The sequence below is a fragment of the Grammomys surdaster genome, unplaced genomic scaffold (genome assembly GCF_004785775.1).
Source record: "Grammomys surdaster isolate TR1022 unplaced genomic scaffold, NIH_TR_1.0 64, whole genome shotgun sequence".
In the NCBI taxonomy this organism is placed as follows: Eukaryota; Metazoa; Chordata; class Mammalia; order Rodentia; family Muridae; genus Grammomys; species Grammomys surdaster.
The window spans coordinates 444,122-459,311 of record NW_021604566.1 but is presented as its reverse complement, the minus strand read 5'-3'; the positions used below and the strand labels follow the sequence as shown (position 1 = coordinate 459,311).

The 15,190-nt window shown below is 43.5% G+C and overlaps 1 pseudogene; it reads right to left on the bottom strand.

Annotated features, from left to right (window-relative positions):
* Window positions 1–9,531: 9,531 nt before the first annotated feature.
* Window positions 9,532–9,841, bottom strand: LOC114622242 (annotated as a pseudogene).
* Window positions 9,842–15,190: the final 5,349 nt, after the last annotated feature.

Sequence of the window (15,190 nt, the reverse complement as noted above, 5' to 3'; positions counted from 1 at the left end):
CTCCTCTCTTCTCTTCTCATTGTTTCTTGGCTTCTTCTGATGAGAAGGTCACACCAGGTAATAAATCTCATAAAAGAGATGTATTGGGAGGGTTCAGAGTGTGGTGGGATGAACCCAGGGTTGGCAGTCTGCTCCCCCAGAGGGCACAGAGGCAAACTGAACAAAGGGCAGAGCTTTGAAGGGCAGAGATTTCCAGAGTGAGGATTGATGGGATTTCAAGTCCTGAGCTTGGGGAGCTCAGGGATTGTGGCTTTTTTCACCCCTTTTTCCTTCATTAGGTTCCTGGGTTAGGATGGGGAGACCCTCCAGGCTGCAAGAGGCCTTGGCTGCGACACCTTCACTTCAGGGTGGTTCGAGGGGGAATCACTTGGGGAGGTTGGAGAGGAGGTTCTGCCACCATGAACAGCTCCTGAGGTGGGGAAAGGGGGTGCAGCTGTTTTGACAGCCCCATAGGTGGTGCCTTGTGGTGGCTGCAGGCTGGAGTGGGAAAGAGGCACTGTGGCTTTGACAGCTCCTGTGATGGCCACTCAGGGGCTACACTGCCCTTGATTTCTTTCTTGATGAGTTCATTATTCCAGAACTTGATGCTGGTTTTTGCTTATGATTTTTTTTTTTTGACAGTTGTCTCATGTCCAGTCTGGCCTCTACTTGCTATGTAGCTGAGGATGGCTTTGAATATCTGATTTTTTTTCCCCTCCATCTCCCAAGTGTTAGAATTACAGGTGCAAACTACTAACCGAGTTTATATTGCGCTAGGGATTGAACCCAGGGCTTTGTACATGCTATGGAAATAGGCTACCAACTAAGTTAAATTCCTCAGCCTCTGCATGGTGATTTTGTGTTTTGCTACTTTTTTGAAAATGTTTATCTGATACAAGAGTTTTCTTTTTAAAATAGGTGTTTTTTTTTTTTTTTTTTTTTTTCGGAGCTAAGAAGATAAGATTCAATAGATAATGTTTACTAGTATTTTTAAAGCTACCATTCTGTCTGTCTCTGCCCAATCTTAACTCGTGTCCTAAAGGTACAGTCTCGTGTCCAAGAAGAGGCTGAGCTTCTGAGAGAACCTGTGTTTCCCGGGTAAATGCTGAGGGATGTGGGAGTCCAGGGCTGTGGAGAAGGGAGACACTAAGCTCTCTGGGACTCAGAAGCATTTGGACTTTAGTGGGCCAAGGACTGTGGGGGTTTAGACTCACTTCTAGATATTGAGAGGCCTGCTACCATCAGAGTTACATCTGTAAGACATTCTCTTTCTCTGTTCTCCAAGTCATTGACTGCTATGTAGCACGTAACACATTTTTCTCTTAACTGACGACTTGCTTTGCTCTTCTTCCCACTAGGCTCAGCTCCTTGAAGACAGAGACCTCATTTTGTTCATGATTGGTTCTGTCTCAGGACCGTCTGTGAGCCAAGCTACGCAGCAGCTGCCTAGAACTTGAATGATGGATGTACTTCCTCTCTTCTTTAATGGTCCATTGGGTTCTTTGCGCATAGATTTTGTTTTAAAGTGCTGGACTGATATCTGAGCACAGAGCCGTGTCCCACACTGTTAAAAAGGCCAAGAGGGGACTGTGAGATGTTTCACAGGTCAAGGCACTTGCTACAGAGGTTTTTATCTATTATAATCATGGTGGGAAGCATGGTAGCAGGCAGACATGGTGCTGGAGAAGGAGCTGAGAGTTCAACATCTGAATCCAAAGGCAGCAAGAAGTGACAGCCACACGGACCAGGCTAGAGCTTCTGAGACCTCAAAGCCCACCCCTTATTGACCTTAGTGAACTCCAACAAAGCCACACTTACTCCAACAAGGCTACATACCTAGTAGTGCCATTCCCTGTGGGTCTATGGGGACCATTTTTATTCAGATCACCTTAAGTATCAAGTGTGGTTTCTGGGGGCCAGACTCTTTCCCCTGGTTTGTGATTGTCAGTCCTTAAGCAGCTGTGTCTGAGGTGTCCTATGTTCTCTTTGTCTGATTTAGCTTTTTGCTGACCTTGGCCACCGTCTTCCTGCAAATAGTATATATGATGCTGTACTTTCTTTTGTTTTGTTGAGACAGGGTTTCTTTGTGTAGCCCAGGCTGGCCTCAAACTCACACATCTGCCTTCCTCTACCTCCTGAGTGCTGGGAGTGTACCATCATCACCTGGCTGATGCTGTCCTTCTTAGTACTTGGTGTCTTAGGGTTTGTATTCCTGCGCTAAACATCATGGCCAAGAAGCAAGTTGAGCAGGAAAGGGTTTATTCAGCTTACACTTCCACATTGTTGTTCATCACTAAAGGAAGTCAGGACAGGAACTCACACAGGGCAGGAACTTGGAGGCAGGAGTTGATGCAGAGGCCATGGAGGGGTGATGCTTACCAGATTGCTTGCCCTGGCTTACTCAACTTGCTTTCTTACCCAGGACCCAGGACCACCAGCCCAGAGATGGCACCTTCCACAATGGGCCCTCCCACCCTTGATGACTAATTGAGAAAATGCCTTACAGCTGAATCTCATGGAGGCAGTTCCTCAAGGGAAGCTCCTTTCTCTGTGATAACTCCAAGTTGTGTCAAGTTGACACACAAAACCAGCCAGTGCACTTGGCATAAGCCAGCAGCTTATGCAAGACCTCCTGGTTCTAGCTTTTGCTTTTTTTTTCTTTATTTCTCATTCACAGTTCTGCTACTTGATACCTCCCCACCTTGCTATTTGGGAGCCTTATTTCTGGGTTTGGGTCAGGAAAGGTTTTAGAACTTTTAAAGGTGTAGAACCCTTCTAGAGGAAGTGCATCACTGTGGGTAGGCTATCAGAGTTTATAGTTTGCTCTCTGCTGTGTTCGTGGTTGAAGATGTGATCTCAGCTTCCTGCCGTCATGCCAGCCAACTGCCATTACTGACTTCATCCCTCTGGAAACATAATCCAAAATAAAGTCTTCTTTAAAACAATGGGCTGAAGAGATGGCTCAGCGGTTAAGAGCAGTGACTGCTTTTCCAGAGGTTCTGAGTTCAATTCCCAACACCCACATGGTGGGTCACAACCATCTGTAATGGGATCTGATGCCCTCTTCTGGTGTGTCTGAAGACAGCGACAGTGTACTCACATAAATAAAACAAATCCTTAAAAAACATATAGTCCTAAAAGAAACCCCAAACCACCATCAACAAAAAACAAAACAGCAACAACAAAGCCACCCAAACAATGCAGGCTCTTTTTGCTTCCAAGATTTCTATCCCTCTGTCATACAATTGGTAACAATAGTGCTGAGGTTTCAATGAGATTGGCCTCCATAGTTTCTTAGATCTGCATGCTTGGTTTCCAGTTGATGAGCTGTTGGGAGATATGGCCTTGTTGGAGGAGCTATGTCATGGCGGGCTTTGAGGTTTCAGAAGCTCACGTCAAGCCCCACAGTCTCGACTCTGTCTACTCCCATACCTATCTGTGGTTCAGGATATGGCTATCAGCTACTTTTCTATCATCCTGCCTGCCTGTGTGCTGCTGTGCAGCCTGCCATGATATTAATGGACAAACCTTCTGAAACTGTAAATTACATGCTTTCTTTTATAAATGTTGCCTTGGCTGTGATGTCTCTTCACAGCAACAGATCACTGAGTAAACTAGAAGTCGTTGCATTAAGGCTTAATGCAACTTAAATCCCACTGTAGGCTCATCTGGTAAAAGGGGACCTCACTTGAGGACTTGTCTCCATTGTGAACTGAGCATGTGTGCCTGTGGGTACACTTTTTTTTCTTTTATTGGATATTTTATTTATTTACATTTCAAATGCTTTCCCCTCTGCAACCCCTGCCTCCCTCGGGTTGCTTTTGGTCAAGTGTTTTGTCACAGTGACAGAGAAGCAAGCTAGGACGGGAGAAAAGACCAGGGAGGACACTGGAGAAGAGTGTGTGTGTGTGTGTGTGTGTGTGTGTGTAGGAGAGCAAATGACATTTGTGTATGGAAATGCCACAATGAAAGCCACCAGGGCCAGCATAAACAGGCTGTGTAGTAAAGGTTTAAATTTTAGTAAATAAAAGAGAACCAGGAGATGAAATTTTCAGGGGATACTTTTTAAACACACTGTGTGTGTGTGTGTTTTGCCTGCATGTGTGTATGTATGTCATGTGTGTGCTGGGAATCTGTGAAGGCCGGAAGAGAGTGACAATCCCTAGAACTAGAGTTACAGATGATTGTGAGCCTCCATGTGGTTGCTGGGAATGAAACCCAGTCCTCTGAAGAGCAGCCAGTGCTCTTAAATGCTGAGCCATCTCCTCAGCTCCAGGGAAACTTTTTTAAAAAAGTACTTGTGTGATACTTATTACTAAGACAACCCTGCCTCTCTTTGTAAGAGAGGCTGACCATTGGTGCCTCAGGGCTTTCCCCCAGCTCTTGAACCCACAAATTTTTAGCAATGACACTAGATGGAAGTCTGCAGCATCTCAACTTTCATGGAACCATCATCATTGGAGTGTTAGAAGACTCGGACCTGCCAATGCCAAGCAAGGAGATGCTGTGGCTTTGGCTGACAAACAATGATTTCCCCTGGGGAATGAGGCATCTGGTTCTGCTCCACCAGAAACATAATTAATAGAATTGCCTGATAGAAACAAGTAATAGATATTTTTAGATACTTATCTAAATATTTATCTAAAGCATTTAAAAAGGAGATTTCAGAGTGGAGGGAAAAATGGAATGTAGTTGCTTTTTATGAGGCACAGTGTCATGAAATATCAGCTTTGTCAAATATGTATAGTGCCTGCAATCCCAGCACAAGGGAGGCAGAGGCAGGAGGATTGCCATGAGTTTAAGGCCAACCTCTGCTATGGTATAAGATCCTGTCTGAAAGTATAAAATCTGGCTGGAAAGCTAGCTCAGCAGTTAAGAACACCTGTTCTTACAGAGTCCAAGGCTTCTGTCTCCAGGACCCACATAGTAGTTCACAGCTACACCTAACTCCAGTTCCAGAAATTTTTTTTTTTGTTTTTGTTTTCGGTTTTGTTTTTTTGTTTTTTGTTTTCTTGAGACAGGGTTTCTCTGTGCAGCCCTGATTGTCCTGGAACTCACTCTGTAGACCAGGCTGGCCTCGAACTCAGAAATCCGACAGCCTCTGCCTCCCAAGTGCTGGGGTTAAAAGGCGTGTGCCACCACCACCCGGCTTAGTTCCAGAGATCTTAAAACCTCTTCTGACCTCAGGCACCAGGCACACGTCTGTGTGGTGCAAAGGCATGTGTCAGAAAACATAAAATTAAATAAATCTCAAAAAATACATTAAAAACCAAACAAAAACAAAAGCCAAACTACTTTTGTCATTCCAATGCAGTGAAGTCATTAGATGTTGGAGGATTGTCAGTAACCCTAATCATGATGTTCTGGGCTTATAAAGGACTTAGACAGGAAGCTATTTAAGATAGCCATTTGCAGGAATGGTGTGGTTATCTTAAGGAACCCTGAGCCTTTATATTAATTATAGGAAGAGCAAGTCAGCATACTTGTGACAGTCTGACACTTAGCTTGCAGTCAGCAGGTCTGGGTGTTCTAGTTGGCCTTCCCATAGATTGTGTGGAAGTCACTTAAAATGCATACTTGCTTTTAATAATAATAAGAAAATTAGAAATAATAAATTATTTGTGGATTCCTGGCTACATGTCTGACATTGCTGAATGTATATGCCTTATTTTATTTTGTTCACGACAATCTCAAAACTTAGATATTATTGTCTTTATTATTATTATTTTCTCCATTTTACAGGGGAGAAAAGTTAGAGCTCAAATCTGAATACTTTCCAGGAGCAATGATTTTCATGAAAGAAGCTGAATTCGAAAAAAAAATGAAAAAAAGAAAAGAAAAAGAAAAAAAAAGAAAAAAAAGAAAAAAGAAAGAAGCTGAATTCAATCATAAGCCAATGCAGTTTCAGAATTTCTTTTTTAAAAAAAGATTTATTTATTTATTTTATGTATGAGTACAGTGTCACTGTCTTCAGACACACCAAAAGAGGGCATCAGATCCCATTACAGATGGTTGTGAGCCATCGTGTGACTGCTGGGAATTGAACTCAGGACTTTTAGAAGAGCAATCAGTCCTCCTAACGGCTGAGTCATCTCTCCAGCCTGGTTTCAGAATTTCTATATTTGATTCATAAGTTAAATGAAAATTTAAGGGTTGTCTTTAGCAGTTATTAGTATTGTGAGCCTCTACTGTTTATGCCAGAAACACATATATCACTGTATATTTACTGAGAGCAAAATCTCAAAACAAAGCAATCCCCCAAGGATTTGGGGTTTATTAAAAAAAATATTGGGTCAGTGGAATGTCTCAGTGGGTAAGGACGTTTGCTGTTAGGCCTCATGACCTCCACGGGCTGTGACATGCCCCCAGAACCGTGAAATAAATGTAATAAAAATGTGAAGATAAAGTGTAAGAGTAATAAATCAACCATGTAAAATATTTATTATCTGTAACTTTAATTATCCTGCATATCCTGGCAAGAACTATTTGTACATAAAATGCTGTTTTATAGATGGCCTGCAGAGGGCAGCAACAGCTCACCGTTGTCCCATCAGGCCTTAGAGCACAGTCTTCTGCTTCCATTCTGATAACTGTAAAATCTACAACCCATTTCAGTTTTCCATATGCCTAACGGTGTTATTTTCTCTATCATTTTATATCGCCAGGGTTTTACATTTCTTTGTGTGGATGAAGGGCCAGACGCAGTACGTTATTTAATTAAATAAAAAGTGAGTAGGGCTCTGTGGTCTGTTTTACCACTGGAGATCGTGCTGAAGGCCAGCATGGGCCAGAGATCATGTGGATGTCTGTGGTCCTCTAAATCCAGAAACCATGTCTAGGCCCATGATCCCTGCTCCCGCTGACTGTAAAGGGCAAGGAAGCTACTTTTGCCATGGTATTGATGATGGCAGACTCACAGATGAGAAAGAGGGACATAGAAGGCTTCCATGACAACTTTTATCCCCACCCCTTCCCCCAAAATAGTAACAGCCTAGACAGAAATCTACCAGAGAACTCTTAAAATTGTGAAAAGGATACTGAAGTGAAGCTCGCCATGCCTTCTGGGTGGCGGGATGAGGGTGGGGAAGGATTCAGTTTTCTTTTGTCTTTTTTTAAAAAATTTTTTATTGGATATTTTATTTACATCTCAAATGTTATCCCCTTTCTCCATTTCCCCTCTGCAAACCCCCTATCCTGTCCCCCTTCCCCCTGCCTCTATGAAGATGCTTTCCTACCCAACCACCCACTCCTGCCTCACCGCCCTGGCATTCCCCTACACTGGGGCATCGAGTCTCTACAGGACCAAGGGCCTCTTCTCCCATTGATTCCTGACAAGGCCATCCTCTGCTACATCTGTAGCTGGAGCCATGGGTCTCTCCATGTGTACTCCTTGGTTGGTGATTTAGTCCCTGGGTGCTCTGAGGGGTATGGTTGGTTGATATTGTTTTTCCTATGGGGTTGCAAACCCCTTCAACTCCTTCAATCCTTTCTCTAACTCCTCCATTGGGGACCCCATGTTCAGTCTGATTGTTAGCTGTGAGCATCCGCCTCTGTATTTGTCAGGCTCTAGGCCTCAGTTTTCTTAAGGGACTGATCACTGGGAGTTTCACTATGCTCTAACACAAGTATATGGCCAACACAAATTGGACTTGCTTACCCCCTTCTTGCAGAGAGTAGGGGGGAGGTCACAAGGGTGATGGGAGGCAGACCTGGGAGGACTTGGAAGAGTGTGTGCTTGGGTTTCCTGATATGAAATTTCCAAATAATCAGCAAAAATATGATAAAAAAATTGAGCAACCCTTTTAAAACTTGGTATAAATTGAATCAGTAATACCTTAATCACCAACTTCTGATTTTCCTGTAAGATCCACATAGTTTTACAAGCATTTATAAAAATGAATGGTTTGCTACTTGACTGTGATAGTTTTAGGAGACTTCCAGTAATAATTTTTCTGTTTTCTATGTAAAAATTATTAAAGGATTTCCAACTGTCAAATAATATAGAAAACAAAACAAACAGACGATGTTTATTCCATAAGTAATAAAAACCAAAATGCATGTTTTATTTGCATTACTTATGCTTGAGGACACGCCCATGAGACTTGTCTAACAGAGGCTGTGTCTGCTGCCCCCTCTGGCAGCAGCAAGAACTGCCTCATTGTGGCTCACAGTGTAAGCCAACCACGAAAGGCTCTGCTGTCGGGAGAAACGTGATTGGTGGCCCAGGATATGTTGAGCCTTTAAACAGTCCTGCACAGTGGCTAATGCTGCAGGGGCTCCATAGATGAGCTGGATAAACCAGGCAGTAGTGGCGCACGCCTTTAATCCCAGCACTTGGGAGGCAGAGGCAGGTGGATTTCTGACTTCGAGGCCAGCCTGGTCTACAGAGTGAGTTCCAGGATTGATAAATGGAAAAATTAAACAAATAGTAAATCACAAGCTATCTTGGAGGATTTGTTGTTGTTGTAAAATACCTAGACTAAAAGATGCTTATTTTAATTTTCTCATGCTCTGCTGTTGGTAATTTTGGTGTGAGGAATGAGTTAGGAATCAATGTTTTAGGAAATGATTCCTCAATCGTATCAACACGGAATCTGTTCTTTCCACATTGTCAGAAAATGGTACCAAGTACTTACATGATTAGTCCTACATTTTTTCCTTCCCTTTTTTCTTTTTCTCTCATATTTTACATCCCAACTGCAGTTTGTCCTCCTTTCCTACCCTCAGCCTCTCCCCCTGCTGCCCCTCTTCCCCAGATATCACCCCTTCCCTCAGAAAAGAGCAGGCCTCCCAGGGGACATCAACCAAACATGGCACGACAAGGTATTACAAGACCAGGCATACGCTAACATATCAAGGCTGGAAAAGGCACTTTAAAAAACCTAGTGATTTGTCTGTTCTTAAGGAGTATTTAAATTATTCTAATTTTATTTATATATCGATTTTATGTATATGAATGTTTTTTTCAATGTATGTAAGGCACCTCATGTGTCCCTGGTGCCCCTGAAGGTCAGAAGAGTTTGTCTGACCCCCTGAATTGGAGTTACAGATAGTTGTGAGCTATCATGTAGGTGCTGGGAACTAAACCCAGGTCTTCTGCAAAAGCAGCATGTGGACTTAACCCCTGAGCCATCTCTCCAGACCTAGTCATTTCGCTTGTGTGTGTGTGTGTGTGTGGTTTTCAAGACAGGGTTTCTCTGTGTAGCCCTGGCTGTCCTGTAACCTGAACTCACTTTGTAGACCAGGCTGGCCTCGAACCTGGAGATCCCACCTGACTCTGCCTCCCAAGTGCTGAGCTTAAAGGCACCTGGCTTTTTTTTTTTTTTTAAGATTTATTTATTTGACATATAAGCAGTGTTTTGCCTGCACATATGTCTGTCCTATGCATTTCAGTTGGTATCTCTTTACATTGGCCTTAGTCTTTTTTTTTTTCCTAGTGATAATTTATTATCTGTTAGTAGCACACAGACCAAATATTAATCATTCAAAACAATGTCTCCACAGAAGTGGGGAATAATACGGGCCACTCTGTGAGGGACTGACTGCGTGCATTTAGTGATCACTCTTTAGGTTTTTAAACTTCTTATGCCGTTCAATTTGCTTCTGCAGATGCTCTATCTCCTTCGCGTGGCGGTCAATCTCATCTTCATGGTGTTTCTTCAGGGCAGCTAGATGTTCTCTAGTCTTCTCTTAGAAGTACCGATCCTTTTCAGCCTTCTCTCGTTTTCCGAAGGCCTCACCAGCTTCTCGGATGGAGCCAGTACCGGTATCCATGCTCCGAGGAGTCTGAGCTGAAGCCTTGGGTTTGTAGGACCCTCATACCCCAGACACCTAGCCGAGCCACCAACGCAGAGCCTGCCATTGTCTTCGGCGCTGCTCAGCTCGCATCGCGGGAGTCGGCCTTAGTCTTGACTTCAGCCTTTTGCGGTGGAATGGAGACCCATTCCAGGCTTGACGTGGCCTTCCTTGTGTATTTTTGTTGAGTCTTAGTTCCCTATATATTCTGGATACTAATCTCTCGTCAGGTTATATGATTTCCAAAAGTTTCCTTTTATTCTGTGGATTACCCTTTCAGCCTGGTGAAATTGCCTTTCTACACACAAATCTTAGAACTTTTCATGGAATCTAATTTGTTAATTTATTTCCTTTGGTGAATAGGCCTGTTTTCTGGACACACCCATAAGATACCACTCACAACTCAAAACTTCTGCTTTGCTTTAAGTGCTGATGAGGTAATTTTGTGTTCTCAGATTTGCTATATAAGTTAGGTGTCGTTATATTTTGCTTCCAGTGAATAAAAGGTGAAATTTAAACTGATATTTATTTAGGGTGTCCTGTGTAACACAGATAATATCCATAGAAACCTGGAAACACAAGCAAGTCCTGGCTAGCTGTTGCCAAACATTTTGAAATTCAAATTCAGATAAGGGTGGGGTCCTCTGCAGGGCTCAAAACTATATTTATCTCCCCTGAGTGTGGCTGAGTGTTCTGAAGATCTGATTGGCTCTGGCCCATGGCTTCTCACAACGGCTTTCCAGGTCTCCCTTGGAACAAATCCATATGCACAGAATCCAAGGTTCTCTTTCTGCAGCACCGCTGTAACATGCTCCTGCTCGGACTCTGACTCAAGCCGCTGAGTTGTCAACCACGGACAATAAAGATCTCTTTATCTGAGCCCCAAGGAGACAGAGCTCATCAGCTGCTGCCTGTGTGGAGACCTTTAAGGACTCCTAAGCTGGGGGAGCATCTATAAATAGGAGTAAATTGTGTTATTGTGTTTAAATTGCAGCTGACAAAAGCAGGCCTGGTTGCTTTTCTGTCCAGGCTCTGTAAAGCCTGTGCCATAGAGATGGCGACTAACAACCCTCTGTTGCTTCTGTCTACACTTCCTGGTTGTATGCGTTTGGTCACACAGCCTCATTTATCAACGATGTCACCGTTAGACCACTGTCTGTTTCCCTAATAGGTCACGATGGCACATTGACCGTTTTGAGTTAAAGGCACATGAGAAACAGGTGTGACAAGGTCACTTTAACCTTTGCTGTGGTTCTTAAAAGTGGAATTAAAACTCCCTTGTGAAAGACATCCTCCTGATGGCAGACAGAAGAGTGTTGTCCTTTGTGGGTGGAGGAGTGGACAGGGTGATGTTGTAGCGCTGGGTCACCAGGAACTTGGTCTATACAGCGGGCTGACTTCATCCTCACAAGGGCTGGGATCACAGGTGTGGAGCACTTTGCACATCACTCTTGTCTGCAAGGATGGGAAGTGGAGACAAGTAGCGTGCAAACAGACCTCATTCACTCACCTTCATCTACTTACGACATCCACCGCCAACCCTAGTCCTGCCCCTCTGCCTCGTGATGCTTATTACTTGCCTCTTTGTTCCACTCAGCACAACTGCTCAGCTCTGTGCTGAGCAGAACTCATGTTAAATGCCGTTGCACTTTTCTCCTGTTGTTCTCTCGTAAGGCAGGTTTATTTCTAAGGCCAGAGCGAAGGCCACAGGAGTCTCCCCTACACGCTGCACACTCACCATGTTTGAAAACAGAGCATCGTACAGTACTGCTTCACATCTTTTTTGTTATCAAGGAATAAAATGTAACAAACATGTGGGAATATACCCTGATTCCTTCTTCAGAAAGTATTCCATCCTGAAGATTGGAGTAATGAATTCATCTCCCCCATTCATGCTGAAGATTGTGAGTGCCCGTGTGTATGTGTGTGTGCATGCATGTGTGCATGTGTGTGTATGCATGTTTGTACATGCATGTGTTCATGAATATGCATGCGTTTGCATGAGTGTGCATTGTGTGTGTGCATGTGTATGCATGTGTATGCATGTGCATGTGTGTGTGTGCATGCATATGTGTGTATGTGTATGTATGTGTGAATGTGCTCACATGCTTACCATGGCATGTGCCTGGAGGTCAAAAGACACCTTGTGGGAGTAGGATTTCTTGTTCTACAATTCACCACTACGTCCCTTTAATTCTTCCTAGTGTTCCTCATCTTCCTCCCAACTTCATGTCTTCCATTGGAGCATGAGCACCTACTAGTGTCTTCATCCCCAGGAAGAGGGACTCTCTTTCCCTGTAGCCATCTGATGGGATGGGACCTCTAGGTCTCTTTCTGACTCATGCTAGAATTTTTATTCATTTTAAATTAAATGTTTATTTTATGTGTGTGGGTATTTTGCTTGCAGTTCTGTCTGTGTGTCACCTGCACACCTTGTGGCCACAGAGGCCAGAAGAGGGAATTGGATCCTTTGTAACTAGAGCTGCGGATAGTTGTGAACCAGTATGTAGGTGCCGGGAATTGAACTCAGATCCTCTGTGAGAGCAGACAATGCTCTTTACTACTGGGCTATCTCTCTGGCATGCTCCCTTTCCCCCCAGTACTGAAAGTTTGACTGGCTTGATCATGTGCAGGTCTTCTGCAAGTAACTGCAGTTGCATGCCACAGCCTGGTCTTGTACACAAACCATCATTTCACAGAGCCCCTCCATCTTCTGCCTCTTACACTCTTTCTACCTCCTCTTCTGCAAAGTTCCCCAGGCCTTGGCTGCTGGGATGTTAATATAGATGATATATTCACAGCAGAACACACGGTTATTCATACTTGGTCCTTTGACCTATTATAAGTCGGCATTAGCCATCACCCAGTGCTGGAAGAAGCTTCTCTGACACACGGAAAGCAATGCAAATCTATGGATTTAAACATCAACGCTCAGAATGCAGTTTGACAGCTTAACCATTTAGCAAAACAATTAATATCAGGATCCTCACGAGGGCCTGTGATCTCCCCAGTCATAGGATTTTGACAAGGTTTACAGTACCAGCTATGACATCCCTCCTGTGGAGCAGGCTCTTATCCAATCAGAGAGCAACTGGTTGCCCCCATATCTGCCATGCCTCTAGTGCACCAGTGCCTTAGTGTTGTAGTATGTGGGGTGATGCACTGAAATTTAATTTTTTAAAAAAGTTGTTATTACTTTTACTTATTCACTTCACGTCTCTCTTACTTCCCCCCTCCTGGTCACTCCCTCCCACACTCCCTCCCTTCTCCCCTTTCCTTCCCTTCTGAGTGGGTGGGGATCCCCCTCGGTATTCCCCCCACCCAGGCACAAAAAGTCTACATGACACTAGGCACATCCTCTCCCACTGAGTCCAGACAAGGCAGCTCAGTTGGAGGAACATATCCACAGACAGGAAACAGCTTTTGGGATAGCCCTGGCTCTAGGTGTTCAAGATCCACAGTCCCTGATCTAGTTGTTCAGGGCCCACATGAGGACCAAGCTGCACATCTGCTACATCTGTACAGAAAATTTAAATTCAGTTTTTCCTTAAGGGTTTCAGTTTTTATATCACAAAACAATGTAGTTTCAGAATTCTTCCCTACTTTATTGTCTTCTTTCAAGTCATTCTACTTATCTCAGGATAATAATTCCCAGAGTCTGTTTCACTAGGCTCCCCACTCCCCTTTTCAATAAACATTTAGTTTTTTTGGTTAATTATTATTTTCTGGTTCATTGGTTTCTGTAATTTTTATTTTTTCATTCTTTATGTTTCTTTTGGTTTGTTGTAATATTGTTCTTCAAAATGTTTTTTTTTTTTTTGGATATTTTATTTATTTACATTTCGGATGCCATCCCCTTTTCCTGTTTCCCCTCCCTAGAAATCCCCTATCCCATCCTCCCTCCTCCTTTTTGCTTTTGTACCATTTTAATTACATGCAAGTATTAAGGTAAGTTCTAGGTTGAGGAACTAGCAATACAGTAGGTGCAAATAGTCAAGGAACAAGCAAGACAGTAAAGATAGTTCCATGAACACTCCCGTGATCACTGTTTTTATTTTTTTATTTTTCAAGACAAGGTTTCTCTGTGTAGCCCTGGCTGTCCTGGAACTTACTCTGTAGACCAGGCTGGCCTCGAACTCAGAGACCTGCCTGTCTCTGCCTCCCAAGTGTTGGGATTAAAGATGTGCGCCACCACTGTCCGGCATGATCACTGTTTCTAAGGGCTTATCAGGATGACCAAAATATCTGAGCCTACTTCCCTGTCCTATTCCAAAGTCATATTCATGTCTGAAGCCTACTTCCTTGTTCTAGCCTAAGATTTAGATTTCTGCCAGAAATTACTTCTTTGTTGCAGCCTAATGTCAGATTCCTGCTTGAAGCCTACTTCCTAGTCCTTGGCCAATGTCATATTCCTGCCAAACAGTCCCAAAAGCTCTCTGCCTCTCCTCCTTTTTTATTTCATAAACAAGACTGAGCCTGTCTTAAGCCATTCTGCCATGAATGCCTTCCTTACTCGTTGTGGTCTTCAAAAATTTTTAAGTTGGACATTTTGGCCTACTCATTTTCAGTATTCTTTCTTCTAAACATTTATTTTGTACATGTGTGTGTGTGTGTGTATGTATGTATGTGTGTGTGTGTGTTTGTGTGTGTGTGTGTGTGTGCATTTGTGCCACAGTGATTGTGTGGAGGTCAGAAGACAGCTGTGGGAATCACTTCTCTCTTTCCATCATCCAAGCATTGAACTTGGATCTTCAGACTTATTGGCAAGCACCTTTACCCGCTGAGCCATCCGTGAGCCATCCGGCTGGCCCCAGGACTCCTTCCTTTTAAGATAAACATTTAAAGGCTTTACAAATGGAGACAGAGCATCATGTTCCAGTGTGCCTCCTGGTCTTCTCCTGGATCATGTCTGTGTCATTCTTCATAGTCTTCTTTAGTGTCTAACATATTTTCAGAATGTGAGTTTTGACACATATATTTAACCATAAGTAATTGATAGAATTAATATATTCATCACTCTACAAATTTATCCCTCTGGTGTAAATATAACTTATTCACCTGATGTAAATGTTGTCTTGGTGGCTCACTGCTGTATAAGCTCACTATTTCTAGTTCTTTCTGAACTTTGGCTGGCTGGTTCATCTCAGCTGTTCTGGGTCAAACTTCTCTCCAAGCGGACTGATTCAAATTGACTTCTGTCGGCTTCTGACTGAATTGCTCTGCTTGGCCTTAAACTAACTCTGACAACTTGTTCTAATCTTCTGGCTCCTTATTCTCCATATGTGCCTCTGCTGCACAAACTGAACAAAACCGAAGCCTCCTGGGCTGACTTCCAACTGACTGACTCCACTCCATTCCACTCCACTCCACTCCACTCCACTCCACTCCACTCCACTCCACTCCACTCCACTCCACT